Source organism: Oryzias melastigma, linkage group LG7, assembly GCF_002922805.2.
Source record: "Oryzias melastigma strain HK-1 linkage group LG7, ASM292280v2, whole genome shotgun sequence".
Classification (NCBI taxonomy): Eukaryota; Metazoa; Chordata; class Actinopteri; order Beloniformes; family Adrianichthyidae; genus Oryzias; species Oryzias melastigma.
Genome location: NC_050518.1, coordinates 828,076 through 845,721, shown reverse-complemented (window position 1 = coordinate 845,721; position 17,646 = coordinate 828,076). Strand labels below are relative to the sequence as shown.

At 38.1% G+C, this 17,646-nt stretch overlaps 1 pseudogene; it reads left to right on the top strand.

Moving 5' to 3' along the window:
• The first annotated feature begins 9,745 nt into the window (after positions 1–9,745).
• LOC112158671 lies at positions 9,746–13,597 on the top strand (annotated as a pseudogene).
• Positions 13,598–17,646: the final 4,049 nt, after the last annotated feature.

Genomic DNA, 17,646 nt, shown 5'->3' with positions numbered 1-17,646 from the left:
TATGTTCACTGCAGACAAACATCCATCAACATCTTTGTTCTCCTCGTCTGAGCTGCTATCTGGATCCAGACTGTGCAGCTGGATAGCTTCAATATTAATCCCATTTTAGTTTCATCGCTAATGTTAGCTTGTAAGCTAGCAGGAGATTGTGTCAACAGATGGATGATGGGATGTTAGTGCAGGCTTACTCTACACTAGCGGTCCTACCCACAACTTGGAGATGAATATTTAATGAACTTCTGCTGCTTTGTTTTATTTAGTCTAAAAACAGCATCATCACGATGAAAAGAACACAAAGATCAAAAGATGATCAGAGGAACCAAAACATGAATAGATAATGATGAAAGAATATTTTAATGGTTAAAAGAACATGGATAATGTATTCCCTGCTTCTGCTGCAAGCTGTTCTACCAGTTTTGGAGTTTTCTGTATTGTAAATACTGATCATAGAGCAGGGGTCTCCAACTAATCTGGCGAGAGGTCCAGTAACTCTGGTCAGCTTGGTAGACCAGGTCCGAACATGCAAAAACATTCAGTCAATATTTCACTTTTCTGTTATTTCTGTTATTAAATTACAATGTGTAGTAACATTTGCAAATAACTCTTTTAGCTTATTGTCTCAACAAGTATTTATCTCATTCATTTTTGTACAAAATTCATACATGTACATGCATTGTAAAGTAAAAAAATAGATATTGTACATAAACTTGCCTCCTTATAGTGCAATATGTGTGCTCTTTCACAAACTTTAACATTCTGCTGTCTGTCACTTAAAGTGCAACAGGTAACATGAATGTACCTCTAAAAGCATTCATAATTAATCCCTTAAATGTTAATTTTCTGTTTTGCAACCTTAAAGTAGTTTGCCAATAATGGTACATATTGAACATTAAAGTAATAACTTTCATAAGTGTGAAAAACATTATAAACATAAATGTAAACTATAAAACAGACTTAAAGAGACGTAGATGGTACTTTGAATGGTGGTGTTGAGCTGGAACTGTATGGAGCTAAATTGGGGCCAATATTATTTCAAACCCAAATAAAAGAAATTGAAAAAATATTGGTGTTTGGCCAAAAAATTTAAAATGTCTGAATTTTTTTTTAACTGTTCTAAAATAAACGTAATTATTTTCAACTGAAAATGTTCTCTTTTTTTAGGTTTCAAACTCAGAATTTCAATTGCCAAACTTATTTTTTCCAGTTTAAACTCTCTTTTTTTCTTTTTTGAATATAAAAATTTTAGTTTCAAAACTTTTGGCCTTGTTGTGGCTAGCACAAAGGGCCGATCAAAACTCTATGAGAGGAATAACTTCAGTCCCAGTGTCTTCACTGACTCCTACAGCCGTGATAATTACGATCAGAAAATGTCTGTATTGTCTGTTCTATCATGTTCTAAAGTTGTCCCAAGACGGATGTAAAGAGCAGTTTTATCCCGTACAAACCGTGTCCAAAACTCTGTTCTAGCAGAGTCAGTGAATGCACCAGGACTGAAGTTACCACACTCATCTATTTGGTTTGGTCTTTCGTGTTAGACCCACCACAAAGGGGCAAAAAGTTTTGAAACAGAAATTTTCGTATTCGAAAACAAACAAAAAAAAAATAATAATAATAAATAGAGTTGAATCTAAAAAACTGGAATTTAAATTTGTAGTTTTGAAACCTTTAAAAATTGAACATTTGAAGCTGAAATGAAATTCATTTTAGAATGGAAAACATTTTGACATTTATTTTATTTATTTATTTTTCCAAACATCAATATTTTTTTCATATATAATATTTGTTTTATTTGGGTTTCATATAATATCCATCACATCAGTGTCCATACCCCTGCACATCTCTGTCCCTCTTTTAATTTATAATATTGTTTCTGTCATTGCCTCCATACATCCTTAAATCATTACGACACTGAAGTTTTGGAGTGACTTTTTTGTGCTTGCCCAACATCCATTCCACTCGTGAGCACTCGTGAGCTCGTTGTTGTGCTGTTATCGTCTGTGTGTTGTACGCTCGCACTGTACTTTCAGTTCGTATATTTTCCGTGACCACGTCACTCATTCTGTCGGGTAATTTGTGTCAGAAGTTTTGTGTTTTGTCTCGTAGCGCCACTTGATATCAGCGCTCTAAACAAATCCAGCAGATTCTTATAATACAAACCGGCCTCGTTGAACTCACTGCTGGTAAATAAAAGGGAAAGCTTCGGTCCATCATCTCGCAAGACACGATTTTCAGTCCACTTTTCTAATTGTTGATAGAGCCATTGTTCACGCACATTCCAGATAACTATACGTCCCAACTACGTAAACATTAGAACACCGCTTTGAGCTTTTGCCGGTTGAAGGACCCCGGTCTGAACGTAGCTGTCCTCACACGCGCCTGTTCAAAAATCGCGGTGTAAAGATGAATGAAAAATCGTACTTTTTTATTAAAAATGTTTGGCGGTCCGGATAAAAGGGTCCCGGGGTCCGGACCGCGGTCCGCCAGTTGGGGACCCCTGTTGTAGATGGTTATTGTTATGGTATAGTCATCTTAGTTTTGTTCCGGGTGGTGTTGTGTGGTTTTAAGTGTCTCTCTTCCTCTAGGGAACCATTAAATTCAGGACCCGCTCTGGTTGAAACTAGAGCTGCCACGATTAGTTGACCAATCGACTATTAAATTAGTTGAGAAATATTTTAATAGTCTATTAGTCGTTACTTTATAACAGCAGTAGTGTGTAGTAAAGTGCTATCAGCTTCAGCGTTTTCATTTGTTTTCATTCTATAATCCTGGATTTGAAAATATCCACGCCTGTCTTAGAAACGTGTAAAGTGTGTAGTGAGGAGTTTAACATCTGAAATCTTACTTTGCGGGTTTCAAGATTCAAAGGGTTTATTGTAGAGATGTCCCGATCCGTGATCGGAAATCGGGCCCGATCATGTGTTTGGGGACTCGATCGGAAATCGGACTTCTTTGTCCGATCAGGATCGAATATTTAATTAATTCTCATTATGATCAGAGCTTTATATTTCATCTTATCATTATGGATAAATACTCCACTAGAAGTCTGCATGTCAGGAAAAGATAAAAAAATGTAATTATCAGAAAACGGCAGCAGTTATAGCAGAAGGCTAATGTAAACAAAGCTAGCTAAAAGGCTAACTTCCGGGACCAATAACTCGTTTAAAAACACTTTAAACTGACAGCAAGTGTCTCTATTGGTTTGTCATAACTCAAACAACAACCTCTAAAGGTATTCCAACAGAAAAAGATTTTGTTTCTTTTTAATGTGAAGCTCTTCATGCTGCAGGCAGATGGCTAAACAGCAGCTGCTAACTGCTACATGCTAGCGCCGTGATATAACTCCTTAGGACCCGAGCTGTCCTTTGATATGCCTGTTTGATTTATCCGACAGAGAAATAACAGTTAAGAAAATTAACTACTGTGGTAATAAAACCGAAAATGTGATGTCTTAAGAACTTAAAAAATAAGCAAATAATCTTAAAAATAACTAAATAAATAAAACTAATAAATTTAAACTAATATTGATATCAGCTATTCATGAACACTCATCAAATTTTATGCTAAAACAAAGTCATAATTTATTTTTAAGAATTTTAAATGAGGACAGGAATCACATTTGGTCAAAAATGTTCAATAGCTCTAAAGATGTTAAAGCTAAAGTCACTAAACTTTCTCACATGACTAATTATCACTTATATAACAAGAAAACTGTATTTTTTTTCCTAGTTTATATTTGCTGTATTTTTACTTGTTTATTAAAGCTACTTCACAGAAGTGTTTTATTTAAGTTTTTAATGATAAAAGAAGGTTAATGAAATATAAATGAGGGACAACACTAATCTGTTTGTTTAATTTATTCATGTTTTAAATGTCTTATAAAAGTATCGGATCGGGACGCGGTATCGGCAGATACACAAAATCAAATGACTCGGAATCGGATCGGGCCCAAAAAACCTGATCGGGACATCCCTAGTTTATTGTCATCTGCACAGTAGTACCTGTACAATAAAATTTTATGTTTGCAGCTCACTCTGAATGCCATAAACAAGGTTCATAAAAAAATAAGATAAAAGATAAAGATTATTTACAGAAGGACTCAAAAGAGAATAGTAGCTGGATATCAATGCAAAATATAAGAAATAAAAAATAAACTATGCATCTATAAATGACTAAAGATATTTACAAATCAGCTGTTATGCAAATTTCACTGAGTATATTACTGTACAAAAGAGACCGACATGAACTAAATTCATTCAATTCAATCAAAATCCTTTTTTTTCTATTTTATCTCACAATTTCGATTTTATCACGATTTCTTTAAAATAAATTCAAGTTGAAAAAAAAAAGAATTGTAGTGATTTTAGTTTAAATAAATAAACACATTTTAAACAAAATATTTTTATTTATTCAAATGTTGTAATTATAAACACACTCATTTGTAACCACACACAATCATTCAACATTAAAACTAGTAAAACAACAACTAAAGTCACAGTCAGCGTTTATCAGTGCAAATTAGTCCAATCATATTAACATTGGTTCATTCACTGAGGGAATACAACTTGAAATTAAAAAGTTTGAGTTATTAAATAATAAATAATAAATAAATAAATACAATGTAAAGTATATAAAACAATTGTAAATTAGCAGCAACACTTAGAATAACAGTTGTACATTACAAATCTTTTATTTTTATAGTGCAACTAGTAAAGTGCGTTTCTAAATAATAAAGCCATATTGATCAGTTAAACAATGTATTGCCTAAAACTAACCGTAAACAAGAAGTAATGTGAAAAAAATGACAACACTTCAATACAACAATAGTTTCTGATTTGCATAGCTATCGAACACAAACATTCTGAAAAAAAAATCCTGGTTTTTACAGGTTTCTGGGCAAGAATATCAGCTTGTCCACTTTCTCTGGTTTCAGGGCTGCTCTTTGGCAAGTAACAATGTTACCAGCTGTGTTGAACACCCGCTCAGACGGGGCACTTATGTCAGGCATGCACAAGTATTAGAGTGCAAGCTGGCTGACTTTTGGAAAGTTTACCATGTGTACCTTCCACCATTCTAGAGGATTCACCTCATGCTCCCTCTGTGAAGGAGCTGGTTGAAAAAGAGCTACATACTTGGGACTCCCCAATGTTGACAGTCTTGTTCCCCAGAGGTTGAAGGAGCTGCTGCTGTTGCAGCTTTCAGAAAGCTTCCCAAGGAGTGCTTCACTTTCTTTGTTGGATTTGTAATGGGACCACTCTGGGCCATGGAGGTGGAAGGTTCTGGAGACAGGGATTGAAGCTCAGTGACAGCTCTCTCTTCAACTTATCTTCTGTTAGCAGCATCAATGTATTGGGTTTTGAACCTTGGATCTACAAGCGATGCCATGTCCAGCAGGGCATCAGTGGCAGAATCACTGTATTTCTCCATGAGATAGTCATTCACAGTGGACTTAATTTATTTTTTTTGCCAACTCTGAGTCTTCCTCTTCTGCCCGCAGGAGCTTGTTCTGAAGAAGGTGCAGTACAGGCTTTACATACGACACACTCATGTAGTCCTCCCCTAAGAGGGCATCAGTCTCTTAGTGGCCTCGGGACTTCCTGTAAGAACTCCATCACATCCAGGTCTTGCCATGTCAGAGCCAGAAGTCTAGTTTTCTTGTCAGCCCTGAGGACTTCAGACAGAACCTTTTCCTGTTCAAGAATTCTCTCCATCATGGCCAGTTTAGAGCCCCATCGAGTTGGTGACTCTGTGATCAGCTTAAGCTGAGGGAGATTGTAGTGTGTTTGTGCTGTCAGGAGGTCTCTTTCTTTTCCAAGTAAATGAAAAAGGTCACCCTTTCAATTCATGGATCTTTGGTACTTTTTTCTTAAAAAGAAGGAAAAAGAAAAATCACTGATCATATCTGGGATCTTTACATTTGACTGATTATAAAAAAAATAATAAGACAATATGACACATAAAAATAACTTAGCATTTCTAGAAGCTAAAGGAAATATTACACAACAGATCATTATTACACTCACCAATTGCAAGATGCAATTTACGTCCGAAGCACTGCAGCCATGTCCACTGGTTTAAATCCAACGCTTTCACCATATTTGCACCGCTGTCTGTCGTCATGCATGTCATTTTTTCGTTCAAGTCCCTTAACTCGAGAGCTTCCCGCAGCGTTATTCCAGCGCTGGCCGTGTTTGTCGTAGGGTGTCAGTGTAGCGAACGCACTTGTTAGCGTCTGTTGCTGCGGGTGCCTTAGCTTTAACAGACTGAGCCGCTTGACTTTCGCTGTACTGCATTTTATGCTTTCTTTTCAAATGATTGAACAAGTTGGTAGTGTTACCGTCAGTTTGCATACTGTGGTATGTCGTCTGGAGCAAACCCAAACCAGTTCCATATTACTGATGTGGTGTTTTATTTCTGAACCAAATCCAAACTTTCCGCCGCAGACGCCATTCCTCACGCTTGTAGATAAACACACCGCGTAGGGGGAGGAGGAGGGGGACGTCCAGCTCGGATTTAAAGTCACAGACACTCGACAAGCTTTTGTTGACTGTCGACAAAAAAGCTGCACCAACTACTCGCTGGTGCAGCTTTTCGTAGAAGATGGTGATAAAACGATCTCTCAAAAATGACAGATCGTCAGCTTTGGAGATCGTAAGACTCCTGTCAGCTGTTAAGGAGTCTGATGTCAGAGGAGAAGAAAGAGTTCCTGAGTCTGCTGGTCCTGCATGTCACTCCTGTACCTCCGGCCCGAGGGAAGGAGAGTGAACAGACCTTGTTGGGGGTCCTTGATGATGGAAGCAGTTCTCCTCTGGACCCTGTGCTTGTAGATGGTCTGCAGTGAGGGCAGAGGAGTCCTGGTGATCTCTTCACTGATCTCTGCAGGCGTTTGTAGTCCATGTTAGTTGAGCTGGCTCCAGGTGAGGTCCTGGCTGAGGTGGACCCCAAGACATTTGAAGCTGCTCACCCTCTCCACTTACAGACCTCGGATAAACAGCGGCTGATGGGGCCTCCTCTCCTTCCTCATGTCCACTATCATTTCCTTGGTCTTGTCTGTGTTGAGGGTAGGGATATAATCGATTAATTCAAATTTTATGTTTTACACGATTTATTTTTTTGAAAATTAAGATTTTATTTTCTGTACTCTGTCCTCTCGGTCTTCCGTAGTCCGGCTTAAAGTCAGCTCCTGCAAAGCGCAGACATTAAAGCTGCAGCAAACAGAGGAGATTCTTCAGAGAGGGGGGGGTGATGCACGTGCAGATCAAGAATCCCCCTGACAGAACTGGAGGATAAAACTGCTGGTTTACAGCAGAAACAGAACCTTTAATAAAAGTGTTGATTTGAAGACGGCGCTGTTGTTACACACTGATGCTAGCATGCTACGATATTATCCGCTAATGCTAACACACACACATGTGTTGTCTATAAATGTAAACGGATCGGTTCAAAGACGGCCATTTTTTTAGAGCGGACTTGAAGACGAGGCGGATAAAAACAACAACATGAATTCATAGAACATTTTTAAAAACTGTATTTTATAAATATAATAACAGACATGAATCCACTTTATATTAACGTTGCAGCATTACAGAGCTGCATCTTTACTGTCAGTGATATCATGGCAAATATTCTAAACATTGAAATGTTTTTAAGCTCTTTTTGTTATAATTAATATAAATCTGAATTCTCTGAAATAAAGAATTAAGAAGAGTATTTTCTGTCAATGTGTTTGCTAAATCTGTTTATTTCTGCATGTTTTGAGTTTACACTTAGAAGACAATAAATAAATGTTCATAGTATTTATTAATTTATTTTCTGCCATTTTGTTTTCTTAAAAAAATATAGAAAATACTAAATGTCCTCATCAGGTTTTGAAAACAGGTGACTGACTGACAGCTCTCCTCTTAGGGTGTAAAGGAGTCTTTTTAGCTGCTAAAGCGAAGAAAAAACTAATTTGTGATAGAAAATAAAACTCTTCATAGAAATATTCATAGAAAACCAGAGAGCAAAGACTGATGAGAGATTTAAGGAGTTACTTAGGAAAAAATGTTTTGTAATCTAAGGTTGTTTTTATAATGTGACTTCCTCCCTTTTTACATTCAACATCATATTTTTAAACTAAAACACATGTAAATGTCTTTGTAAAATAATGTAATAATTTGTCCATTAAAAAATTATGATTTTTTTTTATTGAGTCAAAAACTAGATTTTTGTCTCTAAAGTCGTAACTTCAAACTTGGAGCATCAAACCACAAACGGCAACATCAGTTTTGTTGTTATCCAAAGTTCTCTGTTGAATGATTATTTCTCTTTATAAGATGCTTAATCTAGCGGTAGCTCACTAAACACCTGCTGCATTGTTCTATAAATATTTTTACAGCTTGTACTTAGTTGCACTTTGTCTTTGAAACAATTTCCAAAAGACAAGTAAAATAAAATAGTTTTTGTTATAAAATATTCTGTCATTTGTAACTTTTGTTAAAAAAAATAATAAAAGGAGGGAGGAAAAAAAATCAATTTAAATCGAATTTGGAACGAAAAAAAAATAGATTCTTTTTTTTTGCCATATCGCCCAGCTCTACCGAAAGGTGAACAACAACAAAGTAAGAGTGTATGGCTCTTATGTGTTCCAACAAACTTGCAGAACTTGTTTTACCTGCTACAGGTATTAGAAACAATGTTAGCGTTTTCAGTCTGCTATACATCTGTAAATAGAGAAAGTGCATTTCAATGGTCAGAACAAATGTTAAGACTATAGCTTAAATATCGATGTGACGAGGACATGTTTTCAATACAATAAAGTGAAAAAGAAATCATTTAATTTCAAAGCGCAAAAAATACTTATTTGTTTTAAACTGATGTGCAAAATAAATGATTGCTCATAGAAAGGAACTTTTCAAAAACATAGACATGTATTCTATGATTCTAGCAGAATCACACGCACCTCTCCGCTAGAATCTGGTGTATTTAGCGCGGCGTTTGGACAGGTTACTGGTGTTCTCGCCCTTTCTGCTACGTGTTTGTTACATTAGAGACGGCACGCGCTGTCGGGTTCTACTTTTGATAAATCCAGCTGAACTTCTGACTTTGTTTGCGGGCACCAGCTCAGCCGTCTGCATGTGTTTGTCGTCTGTATGGAATGTGTGTGTGTCTCTGTTTGTGGTTGTGTGTCTGAACGTGCCCCACAAGAGCAGCCCCCTTCCTTGCAGAGTGAATCTCTAAAGCAGTGAGGGAGAGATGGACTTTATCAATATTTTCAACAATATTTTATGTATTTCATTTAAGCATTTTACTATGGTTTTACCCCCAGTGTTTCCTGTGAGGATCTATCATATCAGGGCTTGGTCTGGGGTCGTTGCCGTGGTTCTCGCCCTTGCTGGGGCGGCTGGAGTTCTGCACTGTTCCTTTGACTGAGCTGGTCCCTGGTATGATAGAACCCTCAATACTATTTCCTCACAGCAGAGCCAAGCCTAGAAGTCATTTTTAATAATATTCATTGTGTGGGATCATGGGTTGTATGTGTTGAATTTAAAAATGTTTGAATTTGAAAATGTGGTAAAGGGTGTTTTTATTCCTATTATTATTATCATTATTATTTAGCACTTTGAGATGTTTTTAAAAGAGAAAGGACTTTGCTAAATTTTATCAGTCATTTATACTGTTAAACTTCATCAATCTCCCTAATTTCTGGTCTTGGGTGACGATCATTTACAAGGCAAATAAAAACTCATATATATAAATATGTCTCATTTCCTGTGTTTCTGTATCTGCAGACCTTCCCCAGCACTGGGTGACGGAAAAGGAAGATCTCTACAACCAGCAGAGGAATTTAATAAGAGTGGAACAGAATGATCCTGAACCTCCACATATTAAAGAGGAACAGGAGGAACCCGAACATCTACTGATTAAAGAAGAACAGGAGGAACCAGAACCTCCACGAATAAAAGAGGAACAGGAGGAACCAGAACCATCACAAATTAAAGAGGAACAAGAAGGGCTCAGCATCAGTCAGGATGAAGAGCAGCTTGGTTTAAAGGAGGAGACTGAAACCTTGATGGAGATTCCTGATTATGAGGAACGCGAGAACTGTGAAGCAGATCTAAACAATCAGCAGAGCTTCAATGGAACTGATAGTCAGGATGAAGAAGGAAACCAACATGAAGAATCAACATCAACTCCAGATGAAGAGACAGAGCCACAGAACAGAGATCATAGGAAGAGAAGAGAAAGACGTATCCAAAGTGGGGAGAGCTCTCACATGTCAGAAAGTCAGTGTGATTTTGGATTTAAAAAACAAAAGAGTCTTTCCAATGTAAAGCTTAGCGAAGTGTCTGTCCACTTGGGAACTAAGTCTAAAGGACCTTATGTATGTGAGGAATGTGGTAGATGTTTTTGTTATTGGTCTGGATTAAGAATTCACATGAGAACTCACACAGGAGAGAAGCCTTTTACTTGTAAAGAATGTGACAAAAGTTATAGATTCACATCTCATCTCAAATCACACATGAAAATCCATACAGGAGAAAAGCCTTTTTCGTGTAATGAATGTGATAAAAGCTTTAGATACAAATCTGATCTCAAAACACACATGAGAATCCATACAGGAGAAAAGCCCTTTTCTTGTAAAGAATGTGACAAAAGTTTTAGTCAAATATGTAATCTCAAATCGCACATGAAAACTCACACAGGAGAAAAGCCTTTTTCTTGTGAAGAATGTAATAAAAGCTTTAGATGCATATCGGACATCAAAACACACATGAGAATCCATACAGGAGAAAAGCCTTTTTCTTGTAAAGAATGTAATAAAAGCTTTAGATACATATCTTATCTCAAAACACACATGAGAATCCACACAGGAGAGAAGCCTTATTTGTGTAAAGGATGTGATAAACGTTTTAGTCAAATATGTAATCTTAAATCACACATGAGAATTCATACCGGAGAAACGCCTTTTTCTTGTGAAGAATGTGATAAAGGTTTTAGCCACAGATCTTCCCTGAATAAACATAAGCGAACTCATAGGAGAGAAACCTTTTTCTTATGATTCTAATAGAAGTTTTATTGAGGAATCAGATCTTCAAAGATGCATGAAAACTCATACAGGAGAGAAGCCTTCTTCTAAGCTAAAATTGTAACTAAGAATTGAGTGAAGATTTGAAAATTGGAAAAAGAAAGGAGAAAAACAAACAAAGACTCTTAGCAGTCACAAGTAGAAACACAATAAGGATTTAATCAAGGACAAAGTTCTCAGTGAACATTTCAATGTGGGCCCCATAATGGTTTACCTTCGTACTGAATTGGTGGGCCCCAGGTGGCTTTTTCTGCAAGTTCCATGGTGGCCCCACCTGCGTTTGCCCAAACTGGCTCAGGTGGGGACTCAGTGGTCTGTGTCCCAATACTAACCAGCTGCCTGGCGGACACTGCAGCGAGTTGGTGAGCTCTGCCCAGTGAGTAAGACTACCGAGTTCCCACTCAAACCAGTGTGGGAAAACACAGGTGGGGCCACCATGGAACCCGAAGGTAAACCTTATGGGGCCCACATTGGAATATTCTCTCGGTATTCTAGAAAAAAAAAAAAAAACAGCTGGAATTTTACTCAAAATTAGTACACTAAGAATAAAATATCTAACCCTTTTTTGTTTTATTTAAAAGGCAATTAAATGTATATATTTTTTTGTCTCAGAAAATTTAACTGAATTAAAGTAAATACATATGTTTAAAACTTCAGAGGGCCAACACTAATCTGCTAATCAACTCCAAACATTTGCCAATGCCTTAGTGAGCCTTTAAAAATGGCCTTTCGGTCAATGGAAAGAAATTGATTCTAAAGAACTTCACACAACTGTCTACTGACAAGCTGTGTGGAGATTCTGCTTTTATATTCCAGTATTACTTGGATCATTCCCGCTCTACTAAAGGTACCTAAAGCTGCTTTATGAATGTGATGACTTAATGACCATGGTGTTTCCCTGACCTGGATGGTCTGTCCCATTAAAACTAGACTTACCCCTGTCACAAAAGCATCTCCCTGGATAAATTTCAGTATTCGGTGTCTAAAACAATCTTACAGAAAAGTTGAGCGTTTATGGAAAAGAACTTGCCTGCATGTTCATCTTCTTTATTTAAAAGATCTAGTTTCTTTTAATAATGCTGTTAGAGATGCAAGGGCTGCATATTTCACCAATCTCATTTCTAAAAGCAGAGGTAATCCTAAAATGCTGTTTAACACCATTAGTGATATTGTTATGCCTAGTCCACCTGCTGTTGTCAGCTTCAGGTTGTCCAAAATACTGCTGCAAGGCTTTTAACTAAATCCTCAAAGTTTTCTCATGTCACCCTGTTGTTATCCAACTGCACTGGCTCCCTATCCACGACAGAGTGCAATTCAAGATCCTGGTTTTGACTTAAAGAGCAGTTAATAACCGAGCACCGGTCTACATAAAGGACCCTTTGCAGTAGTATGCTCCCAGCAGGTCCCTGGGATCATGTGACCAAGGCTTGCTGGTGGTTAAAAGAACACGGTTAAAAACTAAAGGTGACAGAGCCTTTGCAGCAGTGGCTCCATCTCTCTGGAACTCCCTTCCTCTCAGCCTCAGATCTGTTGACTCAGTGTTTTCTTTTAAAAAGCATCTAAAGACACATCTTTTTAAAATTGCCTTTTCTTGATCATGTTTTTATATTCAGTTTTTATACACTGTGTTTTATGCTTCGTTTTACTTGTGTTTTATTGTGAAGCACTAAGTGATTTTTTTCTTAAAAGGTGCTATATAAATAAAGATTATTATTATTAATGAAGATGAGCTGAAGTCAGCTATCAAAGCAACCTGAGCTTTCATTCCATGTACACAGAGCCACAGGCTGATGGCCTCCATACCACATTGATGCAGTCATTCAATGAAAAGGAGGAACAAGTGATTATTGAATGCAGAGAAAAGAACAGTTTTCTGAAATCTGACATGTGCTGAAAACATCCTTTATGATTCTTCTGATAGAATATTCTCATTTTCTAAAACTATTTTTTAGGTTTTCATCATTTATAAGCCACTATGATCACATTGATCAAAATAAAGAAATGTGTAAATAATTCTAAACATCACGAGTTTCACTTTTGTGTTGATTAACGAAATATTGATCATGAAATGTATTATTTTACAAATACTTGGAAGCTGAAATGTTTTGAGTTAAAACAGAAAACATTGATTTTAAAATTTTTGTTGGTTGAATTGTAATGACAGATTTTTGTACTTTTATTATATTGTTTGAAGTTGTGAGGTTGTGGTTGTAGTTTGTGTTGAGACAACTGTCTATGTCTGTGTGTTACCATGACAACACTAGAAGTATTTTCTTCACTATATATCTGATCAGTAAATCTTTAATTTTTTGTTTTAGCCTAAAACTGACTGCAGTTCATACTTTGAGTCATGTGAGCAAGTTACATTTTTGTAAAGTAAAGTTGTAATTAAGAGATAAAGAGTGTGACTGGTGTTTGTGTTGTTGTGATTCCTGTTTTGTATCAGAGATTAGAAGTGTTTCTCTGTTCTTTTTAGTCGTCAGTGTTCTGTTCCAATCTTTCCTGTGAAGAATAAAGTGGACGTGAACATCAGTCAGAAGTGTGGAGTCTTTCCCACAGTGTGGCTTTCTGCTGTTTGTTGGTTCTCTGCAGGTTCCAAAGCTGGACTCCTCAAGTCCAGTTCTGACTGCTGAACTCAGGACTGAGCTCAGATCACAGAGCTCCATCAGGAGGTGTGAAGAAGACTGAAGTCAACAAACTGCTTCTCTGTGCTTTTCTCATCAGTCTGAGTGCAGCTTCAGAACAGCTCTGCTGGTAGAAAAGAATCCTCACAAAAATCTTTATTCAGCCATTTCCGCTCTATAACTTATTCTCCTCCATAACATCAATAAAGGGAGTAGTGTGCCCCCTAGCTACATAGTATTTGTGAATTAGAATCTAACACTATCATTGAAAATCATTTGTAGATGAAATCTGCCATTAAACTATCAAACTCTGTAATAGAGAGAATTGAACTTGAAAGTAAAAATGAGAGCCTTCTATACTCCTCTGGCTGTTTCTAAAATCACTAAACGATGATCATCAGCGCTCTGCTGGAGATTTCAGAACAAACGATTTAGTCGCTGCGGAATGTGACACCTGCTGGTGACGGCACACACGACTGGAATTTTACGTGTAGTGGGCAATAGCAGGCCGATCGCGTAATTTAACTTGAATTTATTTCAGCGATTGGAGTACGCGACTACGCAGAAAATTGTCTCGGTCTAACCACGTGAGCAGAGCGGGACGATAGCCAACACGTGTGGAGGAGACGAGCAGGCCGCAGTCATCGGGATTTCCGGAGGTGGGAGCGTCGGAGCCGAGACAGGCCTCTGGTGGTGGTGGAGAGAGCCAGGTCCCGGAGAGAGCTGGGCAGCAGTATTAAGATTTCCCTGCCATACAGCAAGCACTCCATTGATTCCATCCATCCATCCATTTTCTTGACCGCTTCATCCCTTTCGGGGTCGCGGGGTGCCGGAGCCTATCCCGGCCACTGATGGGCGAAGGCGGGGTACACCCTGGACAGGTCGCTAGTCTGTCGCAGGGCCTCAATCACACACCCATTCACTCTCACATTCACACCTAGGGGCAATTTAGAGTCACCAATTAACCTATGAAGCATGTTTTTGGACGGTGGGAGGAAGCCGGAGTCCCCGGTGAAAACCCACGCATGCACGGGGAGAACATGCAAACTCCACACAGAAAGGTCCCAGCCGGGATTCGAACCGGGGCCTTCTCGCTGTGAGGCGAGAGCGCTAACCACTTGCGCCACCGTGCAGCCCCTCCATTGATTCGCCTTGGTAATTCACCAGCTATATACTGTCCTTCAAGAAAAGCCGTGCTGTTTTTCTATTTTCCTTTTTTTCTGTCCGAGCTGGAAACCCAGTTCAAGCTCTGGAAGTGACTGAAGCCCCAGAGACAAGCGTGACTTTTTTTTGAACACTTAAGTTGACTGGCGATCCAGTCTGGAATGCAAACTGTTGATCTGATTTCCAACAGGAAAGAACTGCACAAAACTGACTTACCACTGTTTTTGATCGTCTTGACTCCCAGTTGGAGAAGATTGACCTGATGTTGTTTTGTTTTGATGTTAGTTGGTCTGAGGAGACCAAGGACTCTGCTATTTTGAATTATTAATCATTGCCTGTCATTTGTTTAATTTTCATTTTATATCGGGTTGTAACTAAAATTCTATGGAGTTATATTTGTGCCACCATATTGCAAGCAAAGGTCATAGTTTTGAGATCAAATTTTTTTACGTTGCAAACAAAATGTTAAGTTTTGCAAATAAAAAAAAAAATTTTTTTGCTTTGCAAAATTTTTTTGCTCTCAAAAAATATATTTTTGCTTGCAACTTTTTTTGGTTTGCAAATTTTTTTTTGCCTTTGCAACTTTTTTTTTTTTTTTGTCCTTTGACAAAAAAAAAAAAAAGTTGCGAACAAACGTTTTTAGATGCGTAGTGGCTCACCTTCCATTCACCCCATCTTTGGCTTTGCGTTTAACTTTTTTTCTCAGTGTTACATTTGTGCCAGCCTCCTGATTGGTCTAGATTCTGATTGGTGCCCGCGAGCACCACATCAGTCGCTCGCAGGCCTCTTCTAAAAATAGCACAACTCACTTGTGAGCTGCTCGAAAATTTTATTTTATGGTGATGCAATTTTTTTAAATCACACCCGCTTTTATAAGGTATTAGAACATCCTAAGGATATATTCTGACGACCCAGCAGGAACGTCACTTTTGGCAGAGACCTAAAAGCTGAGCTACTCTTAGACTGGCTGCGGTGGAGAAACATCCATGCCTCACGCACCGCACAACCTGGAAGAGTTTTGGACAGGAGAAGACCAAGAAGCATTATGCATAAAATCATGTCCAGCATTAATGCTTATTTATTTTAAACACACAGGATTAGACAAACAGTATGAACCTTACATCTGCTCACAGCTCCCTCACTTATGGTGAGCAATGTAACATACCCAAGATTTCCCACTTCCCATGAGTCTTAGGAACTGAAGGCGGGGCTAACCCCCGGGTCGCCACACTATGTTCATTATTTCTGAAGCCAAAAACGGCCTGTCCCACTATTTTTCTTTTTTTTAATCGTTTTCTCCTTAACGAGATAATCAATAGTCGCATTTCCATTAACTCGGAAATTTCGCAAATTGGAATTTGGATAATAAATTATCCAAATGGAAACACCACAGTTTCGAAAAAACTGGCATTTTTAGAAAAAAGAAATTGCGCTTAGAGGAGGAAATAGACATTTTTCGCAAAACTGTAACGGAAACACTTTTTTCTAAATAAATGCGCTTCTCGGTATGAAGTGTCTGATCTGAGCGCTGCACAGCCGGCGCACCGAGACGTCCTGGAGCGTCAAAGCGCTTTAGAAATTGCGGGTCATACAGAATCGCGCAGCAGCTCCTCCTCCTTTCCTATCGCTTCATCTACAGACGCACTTTTGCAGCTTGGAGCCTGAAGTCTCGTGAGCGCGAGCGCCGTGACAGAAACTTGAATTTATGCTGTGGTGTTTTCAAACAGAAAAAAGGTCCAGATGCTTATTTGCTGCTTTTTCCTTTAACTGCTGAACAGACGTCTCTCTCTTCTGAGTCGAGCTGCGCTGCACGCGCGCCCCAGATAGAGCTGTGACGTCACCCACATGCTCCCTTTTAGTGAATGAAATAAAAAAATACTTGTTCTCGTTCATCATCGTGTTTTTAATGACTTATCGCGTGAGTTGGTTTGTGATTTACCGCAAAATTATAATTTAATGGAAACAGTGTCATTTAGAAACTGTTTTTTTTTATTCCAAGAATTTCCATAAAGTTTTGCGCAAATGTGTGATGGAAATACAGCTAATAACAAAGAATGAGGCGTCCCCTTCTCCCTTTCCCACATGGAGACACCCAGAATATTTGATAATTAGTTATCTTTAATGGAAACACAGATTACAAAAAAAAATAAAATAAATAAATAAACTAAAATTTTTTGAAAAAAATGTTTTTGCGTGTAGAGGAGCTGGTTTTGGGGGAGTATTGAAATGGATGGATATTTTTCGCAGAACTGTAATGGAAATTGACTTTTTTCTTATTAAATGCGTTTCTGAAGTGTCTGTCTGAGTACAGCACAGCGGGCGCCATGAGAGATCAACGTCACATCTCCTCTGTAAAATCAATAACCAAGATTTCCTCATCGCTATATCGGTAGCCGCACTTCTGCAGCCTGAATACTTGTTCTGGACATTCTTTTACATACCACTGGCATGTGCGCACCACACTGCTGTGACGTCACTCAAATGCTCCTTTTTAGACGATCAAATAAAAAAAACACATATTGCCGTGTTTTTAATGACTTATCGCGTGAGTTGGTTTGTGTTTTATCGCATTATTATGAAACCGTATCATTGCGACACTGTTTTTTCTAAATTCCTAGAATTTGGTTAAAGTTTAATGTGTAATGAAACAGAACCCAGGGCTGCTGAGTGTTTCTGCATGGTGCGTTCACTGAGACCCGGATATCGGCAGTAAAACGAAGCAGTTTATCAGAGAAAACATAGAACACCGGCACTGATCCGTATACAATCGAGTGATTAAATATTGTCAACGTT